Here is a 9,224-nt window from a genome sequence, read left to right on the forward strand (position 1 = left end):
GTAGAAATAAATGCAGTAGATAATTGAGCAGCATCTRGAGGACAGGATCCCATTGAAAAAGAGAAGAGCATGAACAAAGGCTCTATTCACCTGCCTACCAGCTAAGTATCTACAAACCAGTGGATAAAGTTGTATTTTAGAGCCTATTGGTTGACTGTAGAGCAAGTGGCACAAGAAGGATGCAGTAGATTCCTTAAAATGGAAGATGTTCTGCCCCCTGGAAAGATAAACCACATTTGTGAAGTGCTGAGCATGAACAGGCCCTTTGATGCACTCATTAATTTAGTGACACATTTTATCAGACAAAAATATTAGGTTGAACTCTGCTTGCCTTTGATGAATTAACAGTTTACTTATTTTTGCTTGATGTTGGTAGAGTTTTGCAAATTAGCATGAACTATAAGGCTGGTATAAGAAGTCTATTTTTTTTTTTTAAATTAAGGACTCCACAAAACATGTGTGTGCCCTCATCAAAGAGGTATTTTCAACTTCCTTGATTCTCAGGGTTATATCCTCTTTGCAGCAGATGATAATATTGACCTATGCTAAAATTTTGTATTCTAATTTTTCCTTTTGGTTTTTTTTGGTTTTTTTTTTTTTGTTTTTTTTTTGTTTTTTTTTTTTTTTTTTTTTTTTTTTTTTTTTTTTTTTTTTTTTTTTGTTTTTTTTGGTTTTTTTTTTTTTGGTGTATCTATTTCCCTCCTTCTGAATGAGAAATGGGAATTTGGATTATCAGCTCTTTTCTGAATATTGCAAATTTTAAGTTGGATTTCATTATGAAAGGAATTGTGTTCAGTGCAACAGAGAACAATGAAGCAAATTCAACACAGCAGATTTCTGCTGTTTTGTTTTTACCTGGGGGTTTTTAGGCCCCCCTACTACACCACTCTTAGATCATCCTCTAGCTTCCTAAAAACTCATCTAAAATATTAAGCGTATGAAAAGAAAATAACTTATTCATAATCTATGTAAGGGGCTTTAGTCACTAACATGTAATATGTTAGCTCATGTACGTAGTCATTTTTCTAAACAGATGTGAAGAACTGTTTGAAATAAAGGCAGCCAGCCCTTCTGTYGAGAAGCCTTTAATTTATTTACCAGTAGTAATAATTATTCTAATTATTTAGTGCTTTCCATCATYCATATCACATTAAGACAGTGGTGTGAAAACTCATCTGAGGTAAATAAACATTTCAGCAAATGTTGTCGTTGTCACAATATCAAACAAATTAGCCACATATATTAAATTCCTTTAGAAACTGCRGGGTTTGAGTCCACCCTCTGTCTTTCTTTGAGGATTTCTCTGGACCTGTGTTTCCTTACTAGCTACCATAGGAAGGCTAAGTGACTATTGGCATCAGCCATAATATATAATGACAAGGATATACATAAAGAAAAGTGAGTAGTCATTAAGAAACATTTAAAATAATGAGTGCAAAAAAGCCATATGGATTTCACAATTATTGGCATCACAGCCAACAATTATGTAGAAATTATACCAATAATTAGAGCATTAGTTACTTTGCAGTGTTTATTCACTTTCAGTGCTGATACAACTGTCGGCAAAGCAGATGATGAACCTGGTTTATTCATATTACAGCTCTGTGTAGAAGCTCAAAGGAGAATCAGGAGACCTCTCAGAAGAACAAAAGCACTCGACACTTTTGCCTGTTCTGCAGAAAATGCCTCAACCTCAGTCTGAGAGAGGGTTCATGAGTCAATGTGACATGCATGAGAAAGTATGAATGATAAGGGAGAATACACAATCCATTGCGGCTCCTTTGATCCTTGCCTTAGACATCTCACTACTCACACTCTAAAGGTTCTCTAGAATCCTTACCTTAAGAATCCCTGGTTTTCCTTCATCCATTTCTAAGCTAAACTAGCTACAACGGTTTTGCTCACTTCATAAAACTTCAAATCACTAAGAGTGATACAAGTTCATTGTTTTGTTTTCTAACCATAGGTACAAAGACATACTGAGCTCTTTACCCTGCAGACACTGAGCAAGTTGCATAYTTGCACTCTGAGACTGGCTGCATTCTTACTGTGTGTAACTAATATTTCTTTCCCTGAATACCCTTGTATTCAAAGCATAGAAGCTGGTTACTACATGGTAGCTTTACATGCTGTATTCATATCTGCCAGTAAAATGTGTGGTATGAGGCTGATTCAAAACACACTGAATTACACCTTTAAAATCCCTTCAGTGAGCTTTGGTTCTAGGCTTATCTATGAGATTAGATAATCCACTCTAAAAATGAAACATCAATATTTGTGAGAAAACCATCATCTCATTTTGAGATGGTCTGGTTTGATAGAAAGGTATTTATTTAGCTAATAAGAAATACACCCTATTTAAATGCTACTAAGTGAGGCACATCTGAATATCTCATTATGTAAAAGATGGCTAATTATGTTTATTTTCTTTAAGTACATTCACCAGACACGAAGAAATTATTTCAGCATTATGTCATTTAGCTCACTGACACTGAAGAGAAAAAAGGCCTAGAAACCTGAYCAGTATGACTTTGCCAAGTATTTAACAAAGGCAGAAGAACAGCTGAACTCCTGCGATTTTCTTTTCAATAAAAGAAGTCTGTATTTCAAGTGTCACACTTAAGTGAAGGAAAATATTGGTGTTTTCAAGGAGTGTGCCTTGAAAAATGAAAAGTGAAAACTGCTCTTACAGTCAGTTTCCCAAGCAAGCTCTGCTTTGCTCCACCACACTTTGCTGAAGTCAGTACTACTGACAGACATGGTTTCCAGACTCTATACTCCAGGCTACTAAGAGAATTTTAGAAATGTGCTAGGAGGTATCGCTAGAGCCATTCTCATCATACTAATAGACAAAGTCAGCAATTAGGGWGTCAACACAGGCAGCAATAAGGTGCACATCTCTTGATGTGTGACTCAAACTTTSTGTGAATCCCAAGGGACATTTGAGYTGATGTTCAGGACTCATAGCATTTTATTTGCAAGGGGCAGACTTTGTTTTCTCCCAGGGAACCACAACATGAGACTATAAGGGGCTGTTTTCAAACGATGCCTTCTTTGTATTGGTCTTCACTGACAAGAGCAGCACTCAGGAATCTCTTACCCAGGAGATGGAGGGTAAAGGAACTTCAGAAGAAAAACTTGTGTCAGAGACCTAACATGCACAAGTCCATGGACCCTGACAAGATCCGTCCCTAAGTGCTGAGAGACCTGATGGATACCATAAATAGGTCACTCTCAATCGTCTTTGAAAGATTGTGGTGATCAGGAGAGGTGCCTGAGGACACCAATGTGCTGGCTAACCAATACTTCTAACAGATGTATAATGCAATAAATTTAAGGTCACTGGTACAAGTGGCAGAAATGAGCTTTAGTTCTGTGCTACATCATAAAAGGCATAAAAGATGAAGCCCACTGAAATGTTTTGTAAAAGAAAACCACCTTGAGAATTTATCATTTGACCCTCAATGGCCTGGGAAGAAGACCTTCACATCTCTTTAGCCATTTAATACAAGTACAATAGTAAAACGTGAATATTGATCAGCAGTAAAGGAAAAGCTGCTCAGATGTCATACAAGAACTGTGAAATCCCAACTTGATGACACAGAGATGCAATACATCAACTTTGCAGACCATAAAAAATAATTAAAACTGAGTGATAAGACATTTGGTATGTGATTAAGTAACCTGAGTTGGTATGTGATTAAGTAACCTGAGTTCACGGGTTTTCAAAAATAATTGAGTTGAGTAAAAATATGAGTTGTTTTGGTGCCTTATGCATCACAGGTCAGTAAATAATCACACATGAGAGGTACCTTGACCATGAACTGTATGAGATTTGAATTAGGATTGAATTCARTTTTGGGGGAGGATTTTGTCTTTGGGTGGCAGAGTGGGGCAAGACAGCCTCCCATTTAGCATAGACCAGCCAAATCAGTGAGCTGTGCGCTGTACCTGTCCCAGAGTTGCTTCAACACCTCCAAATGATGTGTTGCAACATAATTAATTTTTATCACGACAGATTTTTTTAGTTTTTACTGCAGTCCTTCTACATTGCCCCGGTATCTTTTCTCAACACTTGGAGCATCATGAAGATCTCATATTTGGTGTTGCAAAACAAAGACTTTTTTACAGTTTCTTTCTTTGCATTGATATTTCTCGGAGAGATGTGGCTTGAAGAATCAGAGCAGATAGCAAGAAAAGAGCACCACAGATGTTAAATCCCAAACGAATGTAAGACTCTGAGTCTCTTTTAGACATTAGCCTCTTCCCAAACATTACTTGTTTCATATTACCCAATTAGCAATCTCATTGAGTCAAATAATAATAAAAAGAATTGTACAGAGGCAGCAAATGAGATTACACTAAACAGGAATAAAAAAAATCCTGTGACTGCTCTTGTGACACAGTCTAATGCAGAGACATCTGTGTGGCTGAAACTCACTTATACACTTGGCTGAGATTCTAACATGATTTGGAAAAGTTATAAAGATATAATTAAGATAGCAGTATTGTCTTATTGTCATTGATTTATATTTATGGATTTCTGAGAATCTGAGGATTTTTTAATAAAATACCTATAATGAAGTATTGGAAAACATCTTTAGTAAAGTCTTTYCTGGGTTTGATGCAATATATAAAAATATTTCAATCAATAAACAATTAATAGGAAAAATATTTGTCTTTATCTGAATCCATAGAGAATTCAATGGCTAATGGATATTTTCTAGGAGAAAAGAGGCAAGAAAGTGATAACGTTTTCCCTTGATGGCGAATATTCTTAGAGTCAGGGTGCAGAACATACCAGCTGTGCTTTAAAAACAAGTGACCATGTCCCATGGTCTTTATGGAGCCCRTGTGCCACAGGCTGAGCTCTGCCTCCTGCCTCAGCCAACTGATCCGAGGATGTGGCTGCTGGCTCACATCATGCATGTTTTCATACTGTTCTGTAATGAGCTGGTTTTCATTATTTGAAAGTGTCACACCCAGAAGATCTCAGAGCAGCTCTAATTGATTCCCTTTCCTTCCTATAAGGAAGATACAGGCATGCATATATGTATATRCATTTATGTCTGTATCTATAAATATCTGTATTTTTATCTGCAGATATATGTAAAGTTTGTCAGTGTAATGAGAACAATAAAGAAAAAGCGTAGGATATTTGTCCCATAAGACAACACAAAACAAAAGAACCTACTGATGGTTCTCAAACCAGAAAATTTAATTTCCAGGTCAGTTCCAGACAGATAGGGCAGGTGATGCAGAGCTCTCCTTGTCCACGACAGCAGGAAGCCTCCAGCTGCTTGTGGGAAAATGGCACAGTACAGATGGGCCTGTTTGTGTTTCCTCACCCTTGTGTCAGTGGCATTGATGAAGGTCGATGCAGTAGCTCAAGTGCTTTATCTCAGAGAATGAAAATATTAATTTATTTTAAAATACAATTCAGACCCTAATACTCACATTTTAGTACACACAAGCACCAAACTAAGTAATCCTGCAAGTATCCAGTATTCTGGAGGCACTCCAGGATGGCTTGCAATGACAAGTAGCACCAGATTTCAGATCTTTCTCCCCACCTGCAGGTTTCTTCTTAGGAGGGTATTGGTTGTAGATGAGTGGCGTGGATGCATCAGGACCCAACTGCCCCACCCCTGGGAATCATAAGGATTTATTCACAGGCTCTGATTTGCTTGTCCTCAAGAACTGGAGGCAGATGTGTGGCAGGCACTTGATGGACTGCTACTGCGGGTGTCAGCCTTTTTTATGGCACTCATCCTCTTGCTATTTTGTACATTCCTGTTCATCTTTCCTATCAACTGATAACAGTAGAAACATTTTTATTGCAATTTTCCACATCTCTAGAAGATTCTTAGACATATGTTTTCTAATATATTGCAGGCACACTTTTGTATGAGCTAGTTAAAAATTTAAAACAAAATGTCAAAAAAAGATATATTTTTTATTCAGAAGTTTTCTTCTCAGCATTCTTCTCAGCTTCTGGTGTTGTTCTTAAGTATTTCAATGATAYCCTAGTTATCATAAAATATTCCACTTTCTTGCCCTAGAATTAAAAATGAATTGCTATTCACTTTCTTCTATGCAATCGTTTAATCTATGAATTCTAATCTGATCAAATCTTTATAYTCTTTTTTATTTTACAAGATAAGGGTGAGCTAGTGTGCTTTTCCAATTTCTTATTCTCTGTTACTCATTTCTCATAATCCCTTTTCAATCAAAAGGAACTCTTCAACCAAACTGGAAAAAGGTTTGATAGAGGGAGAAAGAGAGATTTGCCACTGATAGGACAAAGAACTCATCCAAGTAATGGACAAAGTACTTTTACATAATATTTTAAATGTTGTTCTGGGKATTGTCATGCAGCATTTGTGCTTCAAAGTGGCAACTGCAGTAGTTTCCCAGTGAGAATTAGTGAGAAGTTTAGTTYCACAAATTCGCTTTGTGAGAAAATCAGTTTGTTTAATATAAAACTGAGCTGTGCAAGAATAAACCAGGCATTTTTACCAAGTTCATATTAAAAGGAAGACACATTTTCTGCATTATTATATCAGACTGCATTTTTCATACAATGTTAAGCACTGAAATGTACAGAAAACAAGTCAAGGTTTATTTTCAGTTTTATGTCATTACCAAGAGCAGGAGAAAAAATATGGTATGACAGGAAGAAAAAAAAAACTATTAAAATACTTTATTGGTAGATCATTAAGATAATCCGAAAAGTTGTTTCAGAACCATTAGAATGATCATGAAAATCTTACAATACATACAAGAATGTAAGCATTCAGAGATAATAAATCATGAGGCATCTCTTCAAGACTTTCTGTTGGTTTGACTATTATCTTCCGCAGCAGCCCTGCCATGACATCTAGTTCCAAATCCTGTGGTTCACACAAAGCARAAGCATTTTATTGTAACAAGCATTATTAATGATTCCACAATAATGTGCCTGTCACAAGAACTTCCTGCAATAAGGATTCAATTGACCTAAACCGGTATATTTCAAATGCCCCACTCCATCCTGCTACAACAGCAGGTACATTAACCAGATAACATCTCTTTTTGAAATAACGACTTAAAAGAATTTTAAAAAGTAATATAATAGATCAACTCTCATTTTTGTATGGAAAAAATCTATTCAGTTGGCAAAACCAGCAGGTATAAGTTTTCAGACAATGAACTAAATTATTCTCTGGAGACCTTGTTCTCCCTCACATTTTGTTTGCAAATGACCTGTCACCCAAACTKCTGATCCTGTTCCCATACCCAGTTCTCTGCATTTGTAAGCATTATAATATCATTTTGCAGCTTCCATAACCTAACTTCTTTACAGCAGGATCTCAGCGTATTTCACAGTTGTTAAGTAATTTAGCTTTGCAAARGTGAATTATTGCAAAAGGGAGAAGCCTTAAGAGTCCTCATTTTTTAAAGGTGAAAACTGAGATGCAAAMAGGCTAACCATAGGCTTTTCATGGAAAAGCTGAACACCTGTGCCTTTGAAAACAAGAACAATCTAAGCTCAGCAAATTCTATAGTCAGAGCAATGATGAGGGAATAAAGAAGAGAGGCAGCCATCATTGTAAGACTTGGTGAACATTGTGGAATTTTTTTTTAAGCATTCAAATCCCATGTTACTCTAGAATGTCTTTAACAGTAATCAGTTACTCAGTATGTAACAAAAGATGCACAGAATGAAATATGAAATATGTAAATAAGACTGCTTTAATATTATGGACTTAGATTTGTTTAGAAACAACAAAAATACTACTCAGGTAATAACTTGTATTTTGTTAATTATGTCACCAAGATGTTCATTACCAGAGTAACCAAGTGAATACTTGCTATTTTCCTGTTTGTGTTAAGCCCTGACAAGTGGATGAAGTTTTGGTTGCTCTGGGTAGGATCAGACCAGAGAAACTCGGACTGGTTGAGTAATTTTAGAAAGCTAAATTTTTCATATGGATCTCTTCACAGAGACACATTTTGTGCCACTGAAGATTTTTTCAAGTGAAATTTTTCAAGTGACTTCTKTTGCAAAGTAGGATTTCACCCAAAGTGATTTTGATGATGTTTTACTGACAATGATAACCAACAATGCAGCAGTGTGGATACACACCRAGAAGGCAGAATGAAACTTCAGGACATACAGTGGGGCACGGAAAGCTGTATCCTTGCTCATAAGGAGAGAAGCAAAACAATTTTATTGATATGAGAACAAATGGAGATGGAGGACATAATGAATAACAGGAACAAGTAGTACTTCAAGCAGAGAAGATCTAATGCATAATATTCTCATGYTAGAATGAGGAATAGTTAAGGACTGCAATTTAAAAAAAGAAATGGGGGAGATGAGAAAATAAGTTTCGCCTTTATTTGAAGTGCATAGTTGTGTTTTATCTAGAATAATTATGTTAATAATATCATGTTTATGCCTTAGTCTTGTAATTAACTGTAGGTATTTGTGAAAATGGAGGTACTGTAATGATTGTATCTATTATTATCTGGAAATGAAGAATGAGATTCATTTCATTTGGCTTTATAAGAGTTGGGCATCAAGTCTAAGTTCATTATCTGGACTCCCTTTGGAGTCAGTTGTCAGAGAAGAATTTCCCAACGTAAAGTGTCTAATATAGACAAAACTGATAACTCTTGGACTGGCCTGTCCAGTGCCATTGACTATAAAAAAACCTGAAGATTAACTTACCAGATACAAAACATTYACATAATTGAAGTTAGGTGATACTAATTTTACTTTATTAATATTTTCTCACATTAAATCTTCTAGAAATWAAGTCTTTTAAGTCTCTAAGTGCTATTACCTTTGCTTATAAATGCACACTTCAATGTTTTGCAAGATCTCAACTAAGCCCAGAAGAAAATTTGAGCAGGTTGTTACAAKTTCCTTGATTTCTTCAAGAATAATAATTTGTAAATTGTTCATTTTGCACAAGTAGTAATTAGCAAAGAATTTTAATTACCTAAGATTGCCAGAGTAAACCTTTAATTAAACTAGATAAAGAGATTTTGTCAGCCYAGTGAAGTTTTCCTAAAGAAAAATAGTGGGCAGCACCGGCATCTAGAACAAGTGCTGCATTCCTGACTGACGTACCACACAATAAAATTTTATGAAATAACTGAATGTCATCTGCATAGCATCTGCAGAAAATAGAAATCTAATCAACAGGCTTTCCTTTTCAACCATACAACTAGGT

The sequence above is a fragment of the Malurus melanocephalus genome, unplaced genomic scaffold (genome assembly GCF_030028575.1).
Source record: "Malurus melanocephalus ecotype Western Australia unplaced genomic scaffold, MMel_1.1 scaffold_172, whole genome shotgun sequence".
NCBI classification, from domain to species: domain Eukaryota; kingdom Metazoa; phylum Chordata; class Aves; order Passeriformes; family Maluridae; genus Malurus; species Malurus melanocephalus.